Genomic DNA, 24,775 nt, shown 5'->3' with positions numbered 1-24,775 from the left:
TATGTGTTTATGTTTCCAGGTGTTGTCATACTAGTATCACAGGTAAACAACAACACTATATTGAGGAAACAGGTAAGTGTGACAGTGTTGTGGTGGTGATAGCGACGTCTACCACTGTTGTAGTGATACTGACACGTGTCTACCAGTGTTGTGGTGATAGTGACACGTGTCTATCGCTGCGGTGGTGATAGTGACATGTGTCTACCACCGCGGTGGTGATAGTGACACGTGTCTACCACTGTGGTGGTGATAGTGACACGTGTCTACCACTGTGGTGGTGATAGTGACACGTGTCTACCACTGTGGTGGTGATAGTGACACGTGTCTACCACTGTGGTGGTGATAGTGACACGTGTCTACCACTGGTGGTGATAGTGACACGTGTGTGGAAAACTGCATTTATCTGAATGTATCATTATGTACATAACAATAAATGAACATAGATAATTATTATTTATCAGTTAGACAAGTAGGAATTTGGGACACCTAGGTCGCAAAAAATGTCCCCCTTCGATACCTACCACTGTCATATCCACAAGTTGCTCTGGACCTATTAATTACAAATGAAAAATACATCACCAGGAATGCTGGTAGATATATAAATTTGTGGACTGTATATTAAATTAAAAAATGATTATATATACACATTTACATAAGAGAATGAGAATATATCTTAATATCACTCACCAATTTGACTGGAGATTAATGTGTATCATACTCAGAAAACCTCACTCTAACTAAATCTATGAAAATAATGCTGGCCAGAATTACACACAAATCTAGAGAGCTTATCTGAGGTTCCTGGAGCTGTCTTGTCCAGTCGTCTGATATCTCAAGTTATGCAGGAATGCACATCCACCAATTTCGCCTCCTATTTGAGAGGTGTCACCACAATTTTAACCTCTAGAGCACGAAAATTCCTTCCCACTACGCTAACGTTGTATCCAATTCAAAACCAAGATGGCGAGTCTCGTCTGCGCAGACGCAGGCTTTCCGTTTTCTATGACAAATATTATTAAATACAGTATGGCCATCTATTTACATACAAATACTGAATTTCTGGAAAATATATACAGTATTTTCCACAACGTGTCTACCACTGTGGTGAGTGACACATGTCTACCACTGTGGTGGTGATAGTGACACGTGTCTATCACTGTGGTGGTGATAGTGACACGTGTCTATCACTGTGGTGGTGATAGTGACACGTGTCTATCACTGTGGTGGTGATAGTGACACGTGTCTACCACTGTGGTGATAGTGACACGTGTCTACCACTGTGGTGATAGTGACACGTGTCTACCACTGTGGTGATAGTGACACGTGTCTACCACTGTTGTGGTTATAGTGACACGTGTCTACCACTGTTGTGGTGATAGTGACACGGGTCTACCATTGTGGTGATAATGACACGGGTCTACCACTGTGGTGGTGATAGTGACACGTGTCTACCACTGTGGTGGTGATAGTGACACGTGTCTACCACTGTGGTGGTGATAGTGACACGTGTCTACCACTGTTGTGGTGACAGTGACACGTGTCTACCACTGTTGTGGTGATAGTGACACGTGTCTATCACTGTTGTGATAGTGACACGAGTCTACCACTGTTGTGGTGATAGTGACACGGGTCTACCACTTTTGTGGTGATAGTGACACGGGTCTACCACTGTTGTGGTGGTGATATATCTCCACCACTATCGTGGTAGTGGTGGTTGGATAATTTCCAACACCACACTTGCGGTAGTGGTGGTGGTGGATAAGTTTTTTCACCAGTGTTGTGGTTTAGGTGATAGTGATGATGGGGAGGCCCCTTAACACTCTGTAATATGTAAAGTCTCACCACCTGTACCACCACCTCCACCACACTATCACTACCACCATCTTCTTCAAGTCGTTACCTAAAAACACCCAGAGATGTAATGGTCAGAGACCTTAGTGGAACTACATAGTTGCTGGAGGAGCCCAGTGACCATGGTCTGCTGAAGGAACCTAGTGACCATGGTCTGCTGAAGGAACCTAATGACCATGGTCTGCTGAAGGAACCCAGTGACCATGGTCTGCTGAAGGAACCTAGTGACTATGATCTGCTGAAGGAACCTAGTGACCATGGTCTGAAGGAACCTAGTGACCATGGTCTGCTGAGGGAACCTACTGACCATGGTCTGCTGAAGGAACCTAGTGACCATAGTCTGAAGGAACCTACTGACCATGGTCTGCTGAAGGAACTTAGTTATCATGGTCTGAAGGAACCTACTGACCATGGTCTGCTGAAAGAACCTACTGGCCATGGTCTGCTGAAGGAACCTACTGACCATGGTCTGCTGAAGGAACCTAGTGACCATGGTCTGCTGAAGGAACCGAGTGACCATGGTCTGCTGAAGGAACCTAGTGACCATGGTCTGCTGTAGGAACCTATTGACCATGGTCTGCTGAAGGAACCCAGTGACCATGGTCTGCTGAAGGAACCTAGTGACCATGGTCTGCTGGAGGAACCCAGTGACCATGGTCTGCTGAAGGAACCTAGTGACCATGGTCTGCTGAAGGAACCTACTGACCATGGTCTGCTGAAGGAACCTAGTGACCATGGTCTGCTGGAGGAACCTAGTGACCATGGTCTGCTGAAGGAACCTAGTGACCATGGTCTGCTGGAGGAACCTAGTGACCATGGTCTGCTGAAGGAACCCAGTAACCATGGTCTGCTGAAGGAACCTAGTGACCATGGTCTGCTGAAGGAACCTACTGACCATGGTCTGCTGAAGGAGCCCAGTGACCATGGTCTGCTGAAGGAACCTAGTGACCATGGTCTGCTGGAGGAACCTAGTGACCATGGTCTGCTGAAGGAACCTAGTGACCATGGTCTGCTGAAGGAACCTAGTGACCATGGTCTGCTGGAGGAACCTAGTGACCATGGTCTGCTGAAGGAACCTAGTGACCATGGTCTGCTGGAGGAACCTAGTGACCATGGTCTGCTGAAGGAACCTAGTGACCATGGTCTGCTGAAGGAACCCAGTGACCATGGTCTACTGAAGGAACCTAGTGACCATGGTCTGCTGAAGGAACCTAGTGATCATGGTCTGCTGAAGGAACCTAGTGACCATGGTCTGCTGAAGGAACCCAGTGATCATGGTCTGCTGAAGGAACCTAGTGACCATGGTCTGCTGAAGGAACCTAGTGACCATGGTCTGCTGGAGGAACCTAGTGAGGGGAGTTCATTATACAGGTGGTTAATTGATCCACACAGGTGATGGTGGTTAATTGATCCACACAGGTGATGGTGATTAATTGATCCACACAGGTGGTGATTAATTGATCTACACAGGTGGTGGTGAATTGATCCACAGGTGATGGTGGGTAACTGATCCACACAGGTGATGGTGGTTAATTGATCCACACAGGTTATGGTGGTTAATTGATCCACACAGGTGATGGTGATTAATTGATCCACACAGGTGGTGATTAATTGATCTACACAGGTGGTGGTGAATTGATTCACAGGTGATGGTGGGTAATTGATCCATACAGGTAATGATGGTTAATTGATCCACAGGTGGTGAGGGTTAACTGATCCACACAGATGGTTAATTGATCCACAGGTGGAGATGGTTAATTGATTCACAGGTAATGATGGTTAATTGATCCACACAGGTAATGATGGTTAATTGATCCACACAGATGGTTAACTGATCCACACAGATGGTTAATTGATCCACAGGTGGAGATGGTTAATTGATTCACAGGTAATGATGGTTAATTGATCCACACAGTTGATGGTTAATTGATCCACACAGGTAATCCCACCTAGGCTGCGGTGGAGAGGAAAGATGAGGAGAATATGAGGGGAGTGGAGGAGGAGAAAAGGACATTTACATGTGTTAAGATAGCAAATCTTCCACTGTGAACGATATTTTTATAATGGAGAGGGAGAGAAGAGAGGGAGTGGGAGGAAGAGAGAGGAATGATGAGTCTGCCGTAGTCTACCACAGTCCCCAGGGTAGGAAGACTGGGTAGGTTTTGGAAGGGTAGTGGGGAGTCAGGGATGGAGGAAAGGGGATGCTTGGGAATGGGAGGGGGAAAGCGTTAGCACGATAAAGGGGTAGGGGTAGGGGAAGGAGATTGGAGCAAAATGGTGACACAGGCATAGATGCAATACGGATAAGTGCTACGATAATGGCATACAATTCAGCCGTAAAAATGGTAGCCGAGGATAATAAATGCCCTCGCACGACGCTGTCCGGAAACTGCTGCGAATCCGACGCCGTCAGAAGACTTGGAACCATCGGTGTACACTACGATGGCATGAGAATTAGATCGGAAGTGGTTAAGAAAAAGAGAACGAGAAGCCACCGTAGGCAGTTGGGCTTTCGCGCATGGCAGTGGGAAAGAACAGACATGAACCGATGAAACTTCCCAAGGGAGTAGGGAAAAGAGATGCTACATGGTAGCTGAAGAGAAGACGAGCGAATGTAGGCGAAGAGAAATGGGACAGAGTAAACAGGGGCGACGAACAAACAAAGAACGTCTACTAACATCAGTGACTATCCTTTATATGGAAGGACTGCGGAGGTCATGAGAGCAAACATAATAGCGAAAGCAATCAGCATCACGGTGATCGGTCAAGGACGGAATATTCGCCTCTGCACATAGGCTCTCAACCGGTGAAAAGCTAAAAGCACCGAGGCATAGACGTAATCCCTGGTAATGGATGGGATTAAAGCTCGAGTTGCAGGAGAGGCCGCTGAATGTATCTGGTCGCCATAATCGAGTTTTGATAAAATTAGGCTAAATATAGTCGAAGGAGAGTTCTACGGTCAGCCCCCCATGAAAGATGAGCGAAGGTTTTAAGGAAGTTCAGCCCGGTATGACAAGTTGCCTTCAGAGAGGTAATGTGAGGTTTCCAGGATAACCTACGGTCAGACAGAAGGCCGAGAAACAGCACCGTAGAGGGAGAAGCCAGAAGCATAGTCAAAGAAGTGCGGAGGTCAGATGTATGAAAGGAGTCAAGGCGGAACCCCCGGTACCTGGAGTGGGTGACGAAACGGCACCAGCAAGAGGTACAGGGGAATGAGATGTCCGAAGAGTGGTCAAGAAACGAGACAGGATCGGAACAGAGTGTGGTATCAGGAAGGGGCCCGGGTTCATGGATTTGGGACTCCATGGTTATGTTACTTTTCTTTTTTCTAGAAAAAAATAAAAAAAGGGGGAATGCAGAGGAAAAGCTCGAGGAGGAAAGGGTTATAATTCCCCCTCTGCGCCCAAGAGGACCCCAGCACCGCAAGTAGTGCAGATGCAGCATGCCAGTAAACCAACAATCCGGGATTCTTCTTCTGTTGGGTTTCAGGGCCACTGACAGCATACGTCGTATCGAGCCCGGCCGTCCAGTGCTAGGAGAGGGAATATCGACCAAAGTGGAAGAATGTCTTGACTAATAACTATGTATCATATGTCTGTGATACGCCATGAAGCCAGCTAATTAACCTCCGCTAATTAACTCCCTCCTACCACCGCGCCTGCCTGTCCGCTGCCATATTCCCCAATTATCCGTTACGTTCCATTACACATCCCTACATGACATGGTGTCTAAGCGGTGGTGGTTCTTCTTAATTTTATAGTAGGAACCAGTCCCATGTGCCTTATTTTTGACTGCTCGGTTATACTTATGTTATGCTACCACTTTTTTTCTTGTGTGTAAATCTAAAGTAAATATCTGTGTGATATTATAATCCTAGTGACCTTAACTGACCTTTTTTTGATGGTGGGTCTGAATAATTGTTTGGGTGTAATATTATATTTGGTGGAGTTGGTTGTTGGTTTGGGATAAATGGTGGAGAATATCAGTATTTGGGTGAGACTTTTGGGGGAAGCAATTACTGGCCGAAATTGAATATTTACAGAGGAATGAGAAGTCACCCAGTCCGCCTTGGAAGACTTACCCACAACTGTCACCCATTGAAGAGTTGCCTATGATTGCTATCCACCTGATGTGCCCAGTCACCCAGCTGATGTGCCCCAGTAGATGTACTGCTGCCCTGGTCTGTCATCCAGTGTAGTGGGTGTCTGTCTGCGTCACCCAGCCTCTGTGACCATCACCCGCGGACCGCCAGTTACCCGCAGTTGCCAGGGATGGGTGACCGTACTTGCTGTTGATGACCTAGTGACCTCACCTCACCTCGAGCAACTGGCCATATTTATTATTATAATCAAAAAGAAGCGCTAAGCCACAAGGGCTATACAACACAACTGGCCATAGCCTGCTGCTGCTGATGTCGGCTGCTGTGATGCTGTCTGCGATGCTGTAGCCGTGAGGCGTTGCTGTGGCCGTGCTGCGATGCTGTGGCCGTGCTGCGATGCTGTGGCCGTGCTGCGATGCTGTGGCCGTGCTGTGTGCTGCTGTGATACGGCCGTGCTGTGATGATGGATATGCTGTGGCCGTGCTGTGATGATGGATATGCTGTGGCCGTGCTGTGATGCTGCCTAGCTCAAGAGGAGGAGATGGCGGTGATGCTGCAGTGGTGTGTGAGGGATTCTGGCTGGTGTGCCAGGACAGGAGAATCTACTATGAAGGAGTTGCCATCCTCGGAGATGTGGAAGGACGTCAGCTGCGGAGATGGACTCCAGCTGCTGGGACCAGCCTGTTTTCAAGGGCGGTATGGAGGTGTATCCTGCCTTGTGGTCAACCTGTACGACCGGTATGCGGGGATGTCCTGCCAGCCATGAGAGACAATTAAGAGTGTGAGATGTCCCCAGCCTACTTTGACTTGCCAGAAGTGTTAGTGTTACCTGTGTGGAATAAGGTGACCTTGAATACGGTCCAGTGATTATGGCCGCCTTGTTTTAAGAGGCCAGTGAATCCTAGTAGTGGCATAGGATAATGGAGGGTCCTAGCTGCGATGCCTGCCCTGTCTCGATTTTCAGACGTTGAAGTGTGCATGTGAAGTGTGCTGAAAATGCGACCTTGGTGGTCGTGAAGTGGTCCAGTTGCAGTTATTTGAAAGAATGCAACCCGTTGGAGCAGTTTTCCACGCCAAAGAAGCCTAGAGAGGTTTGGCCCAATGGTTAACGTGCGAGGGTGACTAGCATTGGCTAGTGCATTTCTAGTAGAAGTAGGGAAGGCACTGGAGCCCGATATTTAGTTTTAAGGAGAAATGACGGGTAAGGAGGCTTCGCACCAGAGAGCAACTGTTATATGGACTTCAGTAAGGCTTTTGACAGGGTCCCACATCAGAGACTATTGAGGAAAATTAAGGCACATGGAATAGGAGAAATTTTTTCCTGGATAGAGGCATGGTTGACAAATAGGCAGCAGAGAGTTTGCATAAATGGGGAGAAATCAGAGTGGGGAAGCGTCACGAGCGGTGTTCCACAGGGGTCAGTGTTGGGCCCCCTGCTGTTCACAATCTACATAAACGACATAGATGAGGGCATAAAGAGCGACATCAGCAAGTTTGCCGATGACACCAAAATAGGCCGTCGAATTCATTTCTGACGAGGACATTCGAGCACTCCAGGAAGATTTGAATAGACTGATGCAGTGGTCGGAGAAGTGGCAGATGCAGTTTAATATAGACAAATGCAAAGTTCTAAATGTTGGACAGGACAATAACCATGCCACATATAAACTAAATAATGTAGATCTTAATATTACGGATTGCGAAAAAGATTTAGGAGTTCTGGTTAGCAGTAATCTGAAACCAAGACAACAGTGCATAAGTGTTTGCAATAAAGCTAATAGAATCCTTGGCTTCATATCAAGAAGCATAAATAATTGGAGTCCTCAGGTTGTTCTTCAACTCTATACATCCTTGGTTAGGCCTCATTTAGATTATGCTGCACAGTTTTGGTCACCGTATTACAGAATGGATATAAATGGTCTGGAAAATGTACAAAGGAGGATGACAAAGTTGATCCCATGTATCAGAAACCTTCCCTATGAGGATAGACTAAGGGCCCTGAATCTGCACTCTCTAGAAAGACGTAGAATTAGGGGGGATATGATTGAGGTGTATAAATGGAAGACAGGAATAAATAAAGGGTATGTAAATAGTGTGCTGAAAATATCTAGCCTAGACAGGACTCGCAGCAATGGTTTTAAGTTGGAAAAATTCAGATTCAGGAAGGATATAGGAAAGTACTGGTTTGGTAATAGAGTTGTGGATGAGTGGAACAAACTCCCAAGTACAGTTATAGAGGCCAGAACGTTGTGTAGCTTTAAAAATAGGTTGGATAAATACACGAGTGGATGTGGGTGGGTGTGAGTTGGACCTGATAGCTTGTGCTACCAGGTCGGTTGCCGTGTTCCTCCCTTAAGTCAATGTGACCTGACCTGACTAGGTTGGGTGCATCGGCTTAAGCCGGTAGGAGACTTGGACCTGCCTCGCATGGGCCAGTAGGCCTGCTGCAGTGTTCCTTCGTTCTTATGTTCTTATGTTATGCTGGCCAACTGCGAGGTGTACTGATTACGCTGCCTTGTGGTAGATGAGAAGGTTGAGGGAAATATATGTAATTGAATAATTTTGTATTATGTTATGTATAATTTTGTCTTTGTATTGTAATAGAATTAAGGGGTTAGGATTAAAATAGTTTAATAACTAGGACAAATTGTCCTAGTTCTCAGATATTTTAAACTGGGGGAGAAAGGGGGATGTGATGTAGTCCAGCTGGGCTTGTGAGGTCTCTAGGGAGACCTAATTATATGGTCACCTTGCCTTAGCAAGGTGACAATACCCCCCTACATGACAATCACAGTATCCAAACACTTCCACAACTCGTTTGTTGTTGGAAGAGTCTAGATCCAAGCAGCTAGTCTTGTCTCGGTTGACGAGCAGTCATGAACATGATAGTGGAACTATATCAGTGGTGCAAATGGCTTAACAGTGAGGGATGTCCCAAGAATGACAAGATCACACTTTGGGATGTCAGCCTGCATTAACTGAAAAAAAATCGTGATGGAAATTTCTCCCCGAAAAAGACTTATCTGGCTTTACAAAACCACTGTATTTAGTAAATGTTGGAATACTGACCTTGATGATTTCTTCCTTCATCCACTCTAAGCTATACAGATTTATTTCGGCACTGAATGCAATGAGTTTCGGAAAGTACCAAGAGCCTCGACTGTCTCAGCAGGTAGTCTTGCTACATGCTCTATGGACCTTAGAGCATGTTTTTCTTAATTTTTCATTTTTTTTCACTGTTGAAGATGAATAAATGTAGAATCTGTTGGCTGTACTCAAAGTACATTAATAAAGTTGAGAAGTATTCTCCTGTTCAGTTTATGGTTCTTAATTTTCACTGCTAAAAATTAGTCATTGGTCATGCAGTAGTGACGTAACTGGAGTTTACTCCACCCATCCCCCGGCCCTTGGATTTCATTGGGGTGACACAAATGATGCCGCCCTGGGTGACACCAACCCTAGCAACGCCACTAAGGTGTCAACGGTCTGAGTAATAATGCCGGAGCAGTCCCTTGCTTCAGGGTACTGTAGTCCTGTGCCAGGTGTAGGGAAGCCGGGAATACCTGCAGATGTTCATATACTCCTGCTCTCTACTTGGGCTACTGGAACCTTGGGGGTTTCCTTGTCAGTTGGCTGCTCTGACATCTTGCCTGTTTCATAGTCAGCCATCGTTACACACCTTCAGAGACGAGTCTTGCTGCCTTGTTAATCTTACGACAACTGGCAGTGGGTTGGCCCTTCACAAAATGCTGTAAGACACTGGACTTTCTCCTCCTCGAGATAGCGGAGACAGCTAGCAGCTTGCTCGGTATCCTTTACTGCAAGGAAAGTAGGCAAAGAAATTTTATAAGTATTTATACTTTAGAACCCAATGATGATCATTACTATGATATTTTTATTGTTTTATGGTTTATAGATTAAGGAGTAAAAGACTCGTATCTTTTTGTGGTAATGCAAGAAGACCTGACTTAATTAATGCTACTAGAAGAGTTTTATGCTAATTTACCTGAGGAGGTGGTCAGTGGTCAGTCGTCACGTGAGGTCACAGACCCTGAGCTGCTTTGGGGATTAATGTGGACGGTTACAAAGCCATGGCTTGCTTTTGCACGGTTTTAAGATCTGAGGTTGGGGTGTTGAAGGAGGAAGTCCTGTTTCTCCAGGAGGAGATTAGGAGGCTGAAGGTCCACCTCAATGGGTCTGGGAGTGAGTGTGAGGTGGCTGGAGTGGTTGAGGAGAATGAGGCTTCTAGCAGTGAGGTACAGTGTCACTCGCTGCGAGGAGGCTGTTAGTAAATTCGTAAGACAGGAACGCCCCTTTGTAAAACCGTGTTGAGATTCATTAATCAATCTGTGCCTATCAAGATGGCTACGAATTGCTTCGGCAATTATTGATTCCATAAACTTTCCCACTATGGAGGTAAGGCTTATTGGTCTATAGTTCGAAGCCAAGGACCTGTCACCTGCCTTGTAAATATGTATTACATTTGCCATTTTCCACTTATCAGGCACTATGCCAGTTTGTAGTGATATATTAAAAAGATTAGCCAAAGGTATGCTAAGTTCCTCTTTACATTCCTTTAACACCCTTGCAAACAGTTCATCAGGACCTGGGGATTTGTTAGGTTTTAGTTTCTCTATTTGTCTGAGGACCATGTCACTAGTTACCGCAATCGTACATAGTTTATTATCCTGTTCCACATATTCTATTATTTCACGAATATCGCTAGTATTTTCCTGGGTGAAAACTGAGAGGAAGCAGATATTGAGAATTTCACACATATCCTTATCATTGTCAGTGATCTGACCAGAGTTACTCTTAAGTTGCAGAATGCACAAATACACACACACACATTAACGTGCAGAAAGCTGCCTCAATAGTTCCTAAGTTCTTTGAAAGTGACTTGGACACTTACTTCGATGTGTCTGAAAATCAGGCAAATGCTATAAATTCGTCACGTAAGCACTGGGCTGCAATGTTGCACACAGGTTGCAGCGCTGTATAGCCCTTGTGGTTTAGCGCTTCTTAATTATAATAATAATAATGCACACAGGTTGAACAGGCAGAGCTTAAACTTGTATATTATTATTATTATAATAAAAAAGAAACGCTAAGCCACAATGGCTATACAGCTTAAACTTGTACAGCTGCTTTGCCCTTTGTACAAGTACATACAACTTATTACCTGTAAGTTATCAACGTGTATTTCTCACGATACAGCGACAAGGTCAAAACCTGTGTCGAAAAGCCTCATGCAGTTATTCACGAAAGATTTCAACAACCAGTGGCGGCTCGTCAAAAAATAGAAGGGGGGTACGGCAAGCCTTATACAACTGCATAATAAATGTTATTAAAGTAATAATTTTTAAAATTAAACTGAATTTAATAAGGGTTGTCATATACATACCCGTCACAGTGATGCTGGTCGAGTCGGTTGCTAAGCGTCGAATGCTGTTCCTTGCTGCCAGATGTAACGCCAGTAATACTTATACTGTCGTACCGTAACAAACTTCTATTTTTAATCATTTATTTCGTTTCAACAACAACAAAAAAATTCGCTATAAATACATTGAAAACGTACAACAGATTTTTCCTGTAATATATTTGTCAGTTGCAAATTATTTTAGCGTAAGGATGAAGTCATACGCCTAGCAGTGAGAAGACTCACAATCCTAAATTTGTCTCTGTGGCTAGACAGAGGTCAGATACCGAGAAGAAAGTTAAATGTACCAACTGTAATAGAAAAAGACATTGTAGAGAGTATTGCTATAAATTAGAACTATATACGAGAATGATCGCGCGTCTGGCGCCCCCACACAATTCGTATCATCTTCGGTGCAACAAGGGCACCAAGATCCTAGTAATACTTCTAGTCCTGCTATTTTAGAGAATATTATTCAGAACAGATGACTAGGTTCAGAAAGTATATCTGGCGACAAGATTCGTTCAGCAATGAGTCTTTATTCATTTTTTTTTATATTTTATTTCAAACATTACAACACAACGAATAAACTTACATGAAAATCAGAATCCTTTATCAAACAGGTATACAATAAAGAATTCATAATCACAGTATATCATGTAATTTATGCGTCCTTCTCACAGTCACTATATACATTTCAAGTCGCCTAGGATATTTATAATCTATACGAAACGAAACATCAGGTAAGAGGATTATGGCCCAATATGTCATCCTGCCACAAAATACACCAAAATACACGCTATATGAAATTATATACCCCTACCTCCTCCACCATAATAGAACGACAATGAATACACCACCAACACTGTTCCCCCCCTCGGGGAGAACCATACGTTGACCCCCTCCATCCTTAACGATATACGTACCGTACTCCACACATACCTGGAGTACATACCTACACATACCTGGAGTACATACCTACACATACCTGGAGTACATACCTACACATACCTGGAGTACATACCTTCAACTTCAACTTCATCTTCAACTTTCTAACAAATCGAACACAAAGAGTAGTGGTCAACAGAGTTAAATCGGAGGCTGCCATAGTGAAGAGCTCTGTTCCACAAGGCACAGTACTCGCCCCCATCTTATTCCTTATCCTCATATCAGACATAAACAGAGATATACACCACAGCACCGTATCATCCTTTGCGGATGATACTAGGATCTGCATGAGGCTGTCATCTGCTGAGGACGCGGTTAACCTCCAAGAAGATATAAACAAAGTTTTCCAGTGGACAACGGTAAACAATATGATGTTCAATGAGGACAAATTCCAACTACTCCGTTATGGAAAACTGGAGGAGATAATAACTAGAACAGAGTATACTACTGACTCCGGCCATACAATAGAGCGGAAAAATAATGTAAGGGACCTGGGAGTAGTAATGTCTGAGGATCTCACTTTCAAGGATCACAACAGTGCCACGATCGCACGTGCAAAGAAAATGATAGGATGGATAATGAGAACTTTCAAAACGAGAGATGCCAAGCCCATGATGATCCTTTTCAAATCACTTGTTCTCTCTAGGCTGGAATACTGCTGTACATTAACATCTCCATACAAAGCAGGTGAAATCGCAGATCTAGAGAGTGTACAGAGATCCTTTACTGCACGTATAAGTTCTGTCAAGCACCTTAACTACTGGGAACGCTTGGAAGCACTTGACTTGTACTCGTTGGAACGCAGGAGGGAGAGATATATCATAATCTACACTTGGAAAATCTTGGAAGGAATGGTCCCAAATCTGCACACAGAAATCACTCCCTACGAAAGTAAAAGACTGGGCAGGCGATGCAAAATGCCGCCAATAAAAAGTAGGGGCGCCATTGGTACACTAAGAGAAAACACCATAAGTGTCCGGGGCCCAAAACTGTTCAACAGCCTCCCATCAAGCATTAGGGGAATTGCCAATAAACCCCTGGCTGCCTTCAAGAGAGAGCTGGACAGATACCTAAAGTCAGTGCCGGATCAGCCGGGCTGTGGCTCGTACGTCGGACTGCGTGCGGCCAGCAGTAACAGCCTAGTTGATCAGGCCCTGATCCATCGGGAGGCCTGGTCATGGACCGGGCCGCGGGGGCGTTGATCCCCGGAATAACCTCCAGGTAAACCTGGAGTACATACCTACACATACCTGGAGTACATACCTACACATACCTGGAGTACATACCTACATGCTCGTCATTACATAAAATAGTAATTATGATTACGGCATTCATAAGCTAAGTACATGGTAAATGCTTACCTTACGTCAGAAATACAATGACTCGTACAGCTTACCATAAGGTACATTATACTAACATGCTACCACATAAGAGGCTCACGTTTGTACAATAATACAAGAAAACATACACATATAAAAGGGAGCCCTATGCAACCTAACCCATAACCAGGTCTACGCTTCCAGTCCCAAGGAACACATTACATGAAATGTTCCTTGTCACCAGAGACACCCCACACACCTCACATCACACCTTTCCGCACCAAACTCTCCCCACACGCCCACTCACTCCTCAAGAATCCAGCTCCATTATTTCCCCTTAAGACTGTAAAACCCGTAAGTCCCTAATACTAAAGCTACGATATCCCTCCGAAAACCTAGAATACCCTGGTGATGTCCTTAATCTGCCGTTGCTGCCAACGCCCTGATTCGCTCACGTACCGGTGCATGTCTTAAAATCCACAAAGTATACACAAAATCTGTGACAAGATAACCCAATGTTAATGGCCGTAATACACTGATCCCACCCCCACCTACCATACGTATAACCCTGCCAAACCACTCTCTCACCGATTCCAACCTCGCACAAAAATATACTGTGATAAACGGTATCGATATCCCCCCACACACAACATTCTCTATCCTTCTGTGCACGCCTATTACCCAACACTTCCCCAGATGGCAATATATTGTGGAGAAATTTGAACATTATCTCCCTCACCGCAGCCTTCAGTAGTAACCCTTTCAAGCGTCCCCATATGTCACTCCACGCGTACATAGCAACCACCTCTTGACCATCCACCTTAAGAGGGAAAAGTGGGACTTGATGAATCCCAGCCGAGATAATTATTTTTCGAGATACTGGCAGCTATTTCACCTTGTTGAGAGAAGATCTACTGCCCTTAACTAATGATATTTATACCCAGATAGATGCATTGTTAGAGGCCTATGGAGGGGCTGTTATAAAAGTACCTCTTCACAAAGTATATACTGAAACAAGCTATTATCCTGGTTATATTTTAGTGGGCATATCTAATGGTGCATTTCCTACCAGGTCAGTAGATTTGTTCATAGGAAACGACGTCCTTCAAGCTGGTGTATGTAAGGAACCACTTATTATTGACAATACTCTGATGAAAATTATGCCATTGAAGTTTGTAAAGAGAAGCCTATTTTATTTCCTCTCAGTGTAATTACTAGAGTTGTGTCAAAAATAAAACGACCATCCTTACCTCCTGTTGAGTTAGCTGATGACAATGATTTGGGTTTGAATATGTTAAGTGATTCTCTGCACTCAGGATCATTAACGCTGACTTCCCCCCCCCCCGTTCAGCAGCATAGTCAGGACACAACTGACGTTAAAATTCTGACTCATGATGATTTAATCAAGGATCAGTTTGTTGATTAGTCACTAGAAAGACTGAGAGATATAGCAGTTACTGAGAGTGAAGCAAAGGATCTCGATAACTGTTACTATTATAGTAACGGTGTACTGAAGGAGAAAATTACATGTAAGTTATCTGCTGATAGTGTTTCCACCACAGTCAAGCATCTTGTAGTGTTACCAGTTACATTTCGTGAACAAGCTATAGATTTTGCTCACAATAATCCCATAGGAGGACATATGGGTGTCAGGAAGACACTAGGTAAACTAGCGAAACATTTCACTTGGCAAAAAATGAAGGAAACTGTGGCTGATCATGTGTGACATTGTCACGTCTGTCAAGCAACAGGTAAGCCAGCACACACACCTCCACCTGATGGTGAACCATTCTCACGTCTTATTATAGATTGTGTTGGTCCTCTGCCTACAACCAAACTAGGGAACCAATATTTGTTTACTATTATGAACGCAGCAACACGCTATCCCGAAGCTATTCCTATGAGAAAAATTAATGCTCGTGCTATTGTTAGAGCATTAATGAAATTTTTCTCCCAGGTTAGATTGCCACGAGAGATACAGTCGGTTCAGGAATCCAACTTCACTTCTAAGATCTTTCGAGAAGCATTATCCCACCTAGGAACAAAGTCTGTACTTTCAACCAGCTATCATCCACAGTCACAAGGTGCTCTAGAGAGATTTCATCAGACTTTGAAGTCTATGATGAGAGCTTATTGTGAACATTTTTCTAGAGACTGGGATGAAGGTATACCTTTTCTTCTGTTCACTATGAGAGAAAGTGAGCAAGAAAGTCTCAGGTTTAGTCCGTTTGAGTTAATATTCGGACACCAAGTGCGTGGTCCTCTCGCTGTGTTGAAAGACGTATGGACAGGAAAATCAAACCCATCATTGAGCACATCACCTTCATTAACGCAGAAGCATTTGACAGCTGCAAGAGAGGTGGCTTCGAAAAACCTAGTCTCAGCCCAAGCTAGAATGAAGCAACAGTATGACAATTAGTACCAGGTCATGCTAGACTGGTTACATCATGTTCACTTCACTACTACACTGCTGCCTCTGTATTCGACTAAAGAAGCCTACTGTGTAGGCGAAAAGTTTCAACAATAAAGATACCCAACTGTTGCACATGTGTCTTAACCATCAACTTGTTTTTATTTTATACCCTTTTTAACTTCACACAGTGCATATATTAAGTGAGAAAGTCCACTGTCATGCCTCTTAATACGTTGTGAGTATGTTACTTTGTTATTAGTAGAAGCAGTACTCAGTAAGACAGTCTCTCAGCCTTGACAACAATACCATCCGAAACTAATACCCATCAATAACCTGGCTGAGTCACCTCCATCATACAGATTCCTTAATGACGCCAGGTCAAGCTCCCTTATAGAGTCCACATGGCGCAGGCGAGAGATACATGATAATATACATTAGGAAAATCCTAGAGGGATTAGTACCAAACTTGCACACGAAAATCACTCCCTATGAAAGCAAAAAACTCGGTAGGAGATGCAACATTCTTCCAATGAAAAGCAGGGGCGCCACGAGTACACTGAGAGACAACACGATAAGTGTCAGGGGCCCAAGACTGTTCAACTGCCTTCCAGCATACATAAGGGGGATTAGTAATAGACCCCTGCTGTCTTCAAGAAGGGGCTGGACAGGGACCTAAAGTCAGTACCTGACCAGCCGAGCTGTGGTTCGTACGTCAGTTTGCGTGCGGCCAGCAGTAACAGCCTAATTGATCATACCCTAATCCACCACGAGGCCTGATCTCAGACCGAGCCGCGGGGGCGTTGACCCCCGAAACCCTCTCCAGGTATACTTCAGGTATGGACTTTCGTCTTATAGTTCACATATGTCATTTTCGACCCTGAGGCAGCTTGCTGTGTCAGGTGTTCACATTGTTAAGTTGTTTGTACACTTGCAAATACCATTTACATAATATACTTCACCTGTCATTTTTGACATCAGTTTTAAAACCTGTAGCACAAATCTGCACAATGTTTCTGAGGACGCAAATGTAGTGGCTATATACAAGTATTACAGTAAGCAGATTTAATCAAGGATAACCTAGGATAACCTGGGATAACCCAATAAAGTCAGAGACAGTTATACTTAATATATCGCACAACCACAAGCTAAGTAAGTTTATTTAGAGTACAGGTACACTGAAGTACAATTATAATATACAGGGTTTAACATGTGCATATTACCTAGGATAACAAAAAGTCAGTCATTAGTCTAATGGTACAGCGTCACAAAAGAAATTTAAATGGTTTGTTTAATGAGTATCTGAATTCGATCAATTAGTTATTTCGCTATATTCTAGCACTCTCAACTTGGAAGTTATGGCATTAAAATTTTTAGCGAAGTCTACCTAAATTTTAAGAATCATTTTCTTTGGACTGTTAGAACCTGCTTAGTTTAACCACTAACTATTACAAATACGAACACCATATATTTTCCATTGTGAGAAATTAATAAGTAAGTAAGTTTATTCATGTATAAACAAATACAGATACATAGATAATCATGCATAGCAACATATATGTAGAGAACCTGGGATAACCCAAAAAAGTCTTCCTTTATCTTGCTTTACAGTGACTGAACAGGTTAATAAATAATGATCAGGTATAATTTAACGAAAAATTAATATTTATCTCGCCTTTCTGACTGTAGTCTGACGGCATCGAACTGGTTCTTAATAGGTAACTAATAAGGAACAATGTTGTAAAGACAGAAGCAGTGTCTATCTACTGGTACTCTGCCTTAACAAAAAAAACTTAGATAGGTTACAAATCACCCAGAACAAAATGGTGAGATTCATCCTGGACCTGGGTCCCAGGAGAGCATGTAGGCCAGGATGAATTACAACAACTGGACATGCTGAATGTTGAAAACAGAGTAGATCAACTGAAGATAATTTACGTTTATAAAATTGCTCACAACCAGTGTCGCCAATATCTTACTGCCAGTTTTGTTAAGGCCGAGAACCAATGCAGTTACAGAGCAAGGGAAAGGGAGAACAACTTTGCAATACCTTGTCAGTGGTCAGGCTTCAAAGACATTTTTCTGTACTGCAATAAAAGAGGGGAATAGACTGCCTGCACATGTCAAAGCCTGTCACAACATGAACCAGTTCAAGAAGAGAGCCAGAATGTACCTCATGAATAAGGCTAAAGAAAGGGAGGAGAGTTATTTCTTGTATTAAAATAACTAATTTTTACCTCTCCCCAAGTATATCATCTTTTATTGTAACTGCTTTTACATAGTTAAGATACTTACTTTCTTTTAACTTTTAAATACAAATAATAATTATCACAAGGACCCAAATGGAAATAAGTCACTCTGACTTTTTTGGGTTATCCCAGGTTCCTAGACATATTCTGCTATGTATGATATTCTATGTAACTGTGTATACCTAAATAAACTTATTTATTCCTTACTCAGCCTTCTCCCAAGACGTCAATACTTCACTAAAGCTCAGCACCATCAGAACTGCATAAGGAAGGAGACAGGAACACCCAGGGACGTTCACATAGGCGTCAGGACCTAAAAAACGTGGACAGTTTAGTTTAACATCGTGGAAGACACAGCAAAACACAAGGAAAGGAGACGGAGATATAAGAGAAAGACACCCAGACGAAGCAGCAAGACCTTTCTTCGTTCTTGCTTAAGTCGCTTCAACTACGACGTTATTAACACCACGAAACTACCAATAAGAAGTCTGCTGACCTATTCACACCCATGACCGATCCCCTAGACAGCCAACACACCAGAAACATCGCAGCCCATGGAGGCGCTGCCAACACAGAAAAGACCAGGAGCTATGAATCGACCCCTGCAACCACAATTAGGTGAGTACAGCAACAAGATAGACACCAGGTTCATCCAGCAAACTTCTCAAATCTGAATGTGAATGATAACCAATCATAACCTTGTGTGCTCTACTGACCACGCAATTATAATCCAATCTCTTTTTCTTTCACACACACACACACACACACACACACACACACACACACACACACACACACACACACACACCTATATATATATATATATATATATATATATATATATATATATATATATATATAGATATAGATATATATATGCAATAAGATCACAGTAAACAGGTGATTTCAGAATATGCAAAACAACCACTGTGAAAGACTAGAGAAATTCCAAGCGCGTTCGTGACTACTCACATTATCAAGATAAGATTTCGTTCAGATTTTTAACCCCGGAGGGTTAGCCACCCAGGAAAGTCAGTGCGTCATCAAGGACTGTCTAACTTATTTCCATTGGGGTCCTTAATCTTGTCCCCCAGGATGCGACCCACACCAGTCGACTAACACCCAGGTACCTATTTGCTGCTAGGTGAACAGGACAACAGGTGTAAGGAAACGTGTCGAAATGTTTCCACCCGCCGGGAATCGAACCCGGGCCCTCCGTGTGTGAAGCGGGAGCTTTTAGCCACCAGGCCACCGGGCCACTAAGGAACTATCATTGTTCCTTGATAATGTGAGTAGTCACGAATGCGCTTGGAATTTCTCTAGTCTTTCACAGTGGTTGTTTTGCATATATATATATATATATATATATATATATATATATATATATATATATATATATATATATATATATATATATATATATATATATATATATATATATATATATATATATACAGAGAGAGAGAGAGAGAGAGAGAGAGAGAGAGAGAGAGAGAGAGATCGCAATCAGCAGGACTCGATTCCACCTACATAGGGACGGGCGAGGTTCCCAATTTTATGAATAACATTCAAGATGATCAACACTTTTTACACAATAACTAATAATAATATTTACTTCCACTTCATACTATTCATTTTTTTTATCGGGAGGGGTAAGAGAGAGAGAGGGAGGGTAGGGGAAACGAGGGGAGGGGAAGAGAGAGAGAGGGGGAGAGAGAGGGAGGGGAAGAGAGAGGGAGGGGAAGAGAGAGGGAGGGGGAGAGATGGAGGGGAAGGGAGAGGTATAATGGTGTTATTTTCAGACACTTCACTGTAAAAGAATCGACTTCGAAGACTTCAGAAGAGTCGTGAGTAAAGTCGAGAAGAGTCAACAACAGAACTCTAACTTACATCACGGATGATCTGGACAATTTAGAAGTGTTGAGTAAGACACATGTGCAGCAGTTGGGTATCTTTATTGTTGAATAAAGAGGCAGCAGGTGCAGTAATGAAATGATGATGTAATCAGTCTATTAACCTTGAAGAAATAGTATTTGAGGTGGTCAGTCCCTCAAGGGACTGACCACCTCAAATGTTGCGTCAATAGTAAAACTAGTATGTCAGTAACGTCAGTTAGGGCTGTAATAGTTGTATCATGTACTTTTAGAAATAAAGATTATTATTATTATTATTATTATTATTATTATTATTATTATTATTATTATTATTATTATTATTATTATTATTATTATTATTATTATTATCTTAGGTCATTAAAGGAATGCTTCTAGCGGACTGTGGTTCCTGATAATATGACATCCATGAAATTCGGCGACACAGTGATAACTGACGATGATATAACTATTTATGCTTACCTGAATAAACATACTTACGAGGCCCAGATGGTCTCTCGGGGAAAACAGTGGCCATACATCCCGATGTGAGTGATATACTCAGAACAGCTGATGTCTTAATTAAGGTTCTTTTAGCAATAGGACAACAGATAGATTAGCACCACTGGAGTTACACGGGCCAGTGAAAGAATCCATGACTCATCCTGAAACGCCACCAGCTGAATCACGTCGTAAATGTCAGTCAGAGATGACTAGGCTACGTATGATAGGCGATCACGGGCAGTAATTAAGTTTGACTAGGTCAAACAACCTCTCCCCCCCCCCCCGCCTCCCAGCGTGGAAAAGAGGGTCTTTTCCGTTAAGAATGGGGTTGTTAATATGACTAGGAGGTTTGGAAGGGGTAAAGGGTAGCTCAGTCATCTTCCCAGAGACAAGATGCCTTAGACTCCTCATGTCGGGCCATATTTCAAGGTCTTATATAAGTTTAGCTCCTGTGCTCAGGAGCTAAATGATTATAGAGTTAAGGTGCTCCTAGAGTAAGAATATTTATTGTCTTACAGCTGTCAGCCTCAGTTTGGTAGGTCTACCTAGGGCCAATCTTGAATTTTAGGCAGGTAACCATTAGTTACAATGCAGGATCTGAGCAGGGAAGGAATATGCATTTTCATGGTGTCAGATGTGAGTGATAAATTCCATGAGGATTACTTATTATGGGGCTTTCATGACTAAAAGTGTGAACTGTCTGTGTGACTTAACCCAAAGAAGTAATGTTCCGTTCTTAATACCGCAAAGACTGGACCGTGTTTATTTGTTTTTGTACAGCTTAGCCATAGATGGAAAGCGGTAACTATTTCAAGATCACCTTTTGGGGGCGACTTGCCCATTCATTTGGTCCATTAATATTCATAGCCATGTTCCGAGCAATCTACAGCCTCCCATCTCGTATACATCCCCCACTGTGCTACAGATTTTTCTGTAGCGTTTAATACATACAATCCTATGTTTGAAGAGCTGATCCTCAATGCTGAAGCAGTTTAGGACCTTTGTCAGCCACTCACAGCTCATAATAAGCCTCTTGTATGCTAAAGTACAATCAAGAAAGTCCAGCATTGAATAGCCTGTCAGTGAATCGGGAACTGCACAATTATCCAAAAACACAGCAGGTAATTCCACTTGCGAAGCAGGGAACTGTCTGGATATGTTTTCTACCAGATAGTTTCATGCCACAACAGTACAGAGTGCAGTCTTCACTTATTCTGGTAAGTGTTACAGTGTTCATTGTACTTAATGTATGTTCTTTGTACAGCCAGGCCAGGAACTGTTCCACTAACTGAAGGTAAACATGTGCAGAAACTGGCATCATTGGGTGGGTGGAAGACTGATATTTATTCGAAGTAATATGTCATATATAAACAAAGTTTTCCAGTGGGCAACGGTAAACAATATGATGTTCAATGAGGACAAATTCCAACTACTCCGTTATGGAAAACTGGAGATAATAACTAGAACAGAGTATACTACTGACTCTGGCCATACAATAGAGCGGAAAAATAATGTAAGGGACCTGGGAGTAGTAATGTCTGAGGATCTCACTATCAAGGATCACAACAGTGCCACGATCGCACGTGCAAAGAAAATGATAGGATGGATAATGAGAACTTTCAAAATGAGAGATGCCAAGCCAATGACGATCCTTTTCAAATCACTTGTTCTCTCTAGGCTGGAATACTGCTGTACATTAACATCTCCATTCAAAGCAGGTGAAATCGCAGATCTAGAGAGTGTACAGAGGTCCTTTACTGCACGTATAAGTTCTGTCAAGCACATTAACTACTGGGAACGCTTGGAAGCACTTGACTTGTACTCGTTGGAACGCAGGAGGGAGAGATATATCATAATCTACACTTGGAAAATCCTGGAAGGAATGGTCCCGAATCTGCACACAGAAATCACTCCCTACGAAAGTAAAAGACTGGGCAGGCGATGCAAAATACCCCCAGTTAAAAGTAGGGGCGACATTGGCACACTAAGAGAAAACACCATAAGTGTCCGGGGCCCAAGACTGTTCAACAGCCTCCCATCAAACATTAGGGGAATTACCAATAAACCCCTGGCTGCCTTCAAGAGAGAGCTGGACAGATACCTTAAGTCAGTGCCGGATCAGCCGGGCTGTGGCTCGTACGTTGGACTGCGTGTGGCCAGCAGTAACAGCCTGGTTGATCAGGCCCTGATCCACCGGGAGGCCTGGTCATGGACAGGGCCACGGGGGCGTTGATTCCCGGAATAACCTCCAGGCAACCTCCAGGTATCCAGGTATGTGAGTCTTCCCCAACAGATAACATCTTATACAAGAACAAATTGGTGGTGGAGAAAGAATAGTGATGGTAGCAGTGTGGTGGAGTTAAACTGGGGGTAAGAATAGTGAAGGGTGTGTAACAGGTAATATCACACCACCGCCACCAGTGTGACTGGCGCTAAGAATTAATGACTAGTATTTAGCAGATAATATCACCCAGCTGACTCTCCTACTTTATCTGATAAAGATGAATTTTTGATCCCTACCTCGTTTAACAGTGACGGATTTTTGATCCCCACCTTGTATGATAGTGGTGGATATCCCCACCTTGTATGATAGTGGATTTTTGATCCCCACCTTGTATGATAGTGGTGGATTTTTGATCCCCACCTTGTATGATAGTGGTGGATTTTTGATCCCCACCTTGTATGATAGTGGTGGATTTTTGATCCCCACCTTGTATGATAGTGGTGGATTTTTGACACCTTACCTTACTAATAAATGTGTTCTAATTATTTACCTTATTGATAGTAATGGATTTCTAATCGCCCATCTTGTTGCTGCAACCTGCATCATTTAACTCCAAATAATCTGGTCCACTGAGTGACATGTGGACAATCCTACGCTTTACAGAAGAATGGGAGTAACTATATATCACTCTGTAACATGTGGACATTTGCAGTTAAATAATACTGCAGGTTGCAGCGAGTAAGTGGGGGATATATCCAATACTATCAACAAGGTGTGGGATCAGAAATTCATGGTTCTAAACCAGGTTGTGACCAGGAACCCATTACAATTAAACAAGGCGGGGGGTGAGAACACACCGTCCATCACTAGCACCAGATTGACCTAAGGATGAGACACAACAGAAATGATCCCAACAGAGGGAAATGTATGGAAATCTTGGAAAGATGGGTGAGGCACCCAGAATTAATATTTAATCTCTCATTTAACATGTGTTAAATCATTTTATGTTGTTAATCATATATTTGTGTCTGCATTTGCAGTTTTCTTGGCGAATATTTCTAGCATAAATGATGTAATGTATATTTTCCCGTGCCAATATATTTATGTAAATTTGTCTTCTGTATTAAATAATACAATAATCTTGTCTTTTTTTTTGTTTTTTGTCTTAATTATAGTACTCGAGAAGTGTACTATAGCTTGGTTGGTAGCGCACTCACCTCACACACTGAGGTCCGGGGGTCGATCCCCTGTACGGGTGGAAACATTAGGACGTGTTTCCTTAAGACACCTGCTGTCCCTGTTCACCTAGCAGTAAACAGGTACCTGGGTGTTAGTCGACTGGTGTGGGTCGCATCCTGGGGACAAAACTGACGTAATTTTCCCAAAATGCTCTGCATAACAAGCGGCTTTCTATATAGTAGTATGTCACTGATGTCAGCTAGATGTCACTGATGTCAGAAGACATTTATTTTATTTATTTACCTGTTGCTTGTACATGGTCACTTTCATATAATTTACCTTAATGTTGATTTGTAAACTGTTTTCCAGAAGCGTAGCTCCAGGTCTATGTCCTCTATTTAAAACCAAAATTCCCGGGCGGTGGCAGCATTTAACAACCCTTTTTGTCATATTTAACTATCATTACCTTGTATTTTTGTTCATTACACCAAACTGGCAGAGTCAGCTGGGTTATATTACCTGATAAACACCATTAATTCTTACCCACTTCTCCCAGTTTAACTTCACAACACTGATGACAACAGTGGGATATTAAATATCCTTCACTATTCTTACCCACTTTTACTCCACCACACTGGTGGCAGCGGTGGGATGACATCTTAATTCTAAGCACTTTTTACAAACTGATCAAATTTTAGAAAT

At 42.9% G+C, this 24,775-nt stretch overlaps 1 protein-coding gene across 3 annotated transcripts in view; it reads right to left on the bottom strand.

Moving 5' to 3' along the window:
* LOC128695161 (uncharacterized) overlaps positions 1-24,775 on the bottom strand; it is a 356,867-nt gene that overhangs the window by 95,558 nt on the left and 236,534 nt on the right. Inside the window, exons 1-2 of one of the 3 annotated variants that reach the window (XM_070091342.1) lie at positions 11,355-11,380; positions 9,020-9,768 (exon numbers count right to left, since the gene is read on the bottom strand). The exons of 1 other annotated variant lie outside the window; for it this stretch is intronic. The gene's annotated coding sequence lies outside the window, so the exon portion shown is untranslated. Of the gene's footprint in view, positions 1-9,019; positions 9,769-11,354; positions 11,391-24,775 lie in introns of those variants that run through there. One more of the 3 variants, XM_070091343.1, reaches the window with a different exon arrangement.

The sequence above is a fragment of the Cherax quadricarinatus genome, chromosome 35 (assembly GCF_038502225.1).
Source record: "Cherax quadricarinatus isolate ZL_2023a chromosome 35, ASM3850222v1, whole genome shotgun sequence".
Taxonomy (NCBI): domain Eukaryota; kingdom Metazoa; phylum Arthropoda; class Malacostraca; order Decapoda; family Parastacidae; genus Cherax; species Cherax quadricarinatus.
Note: the sequence above shows the minus strand (reverse complement) of the source record. Positions and strands in the feature narration are given on the sequence as shown.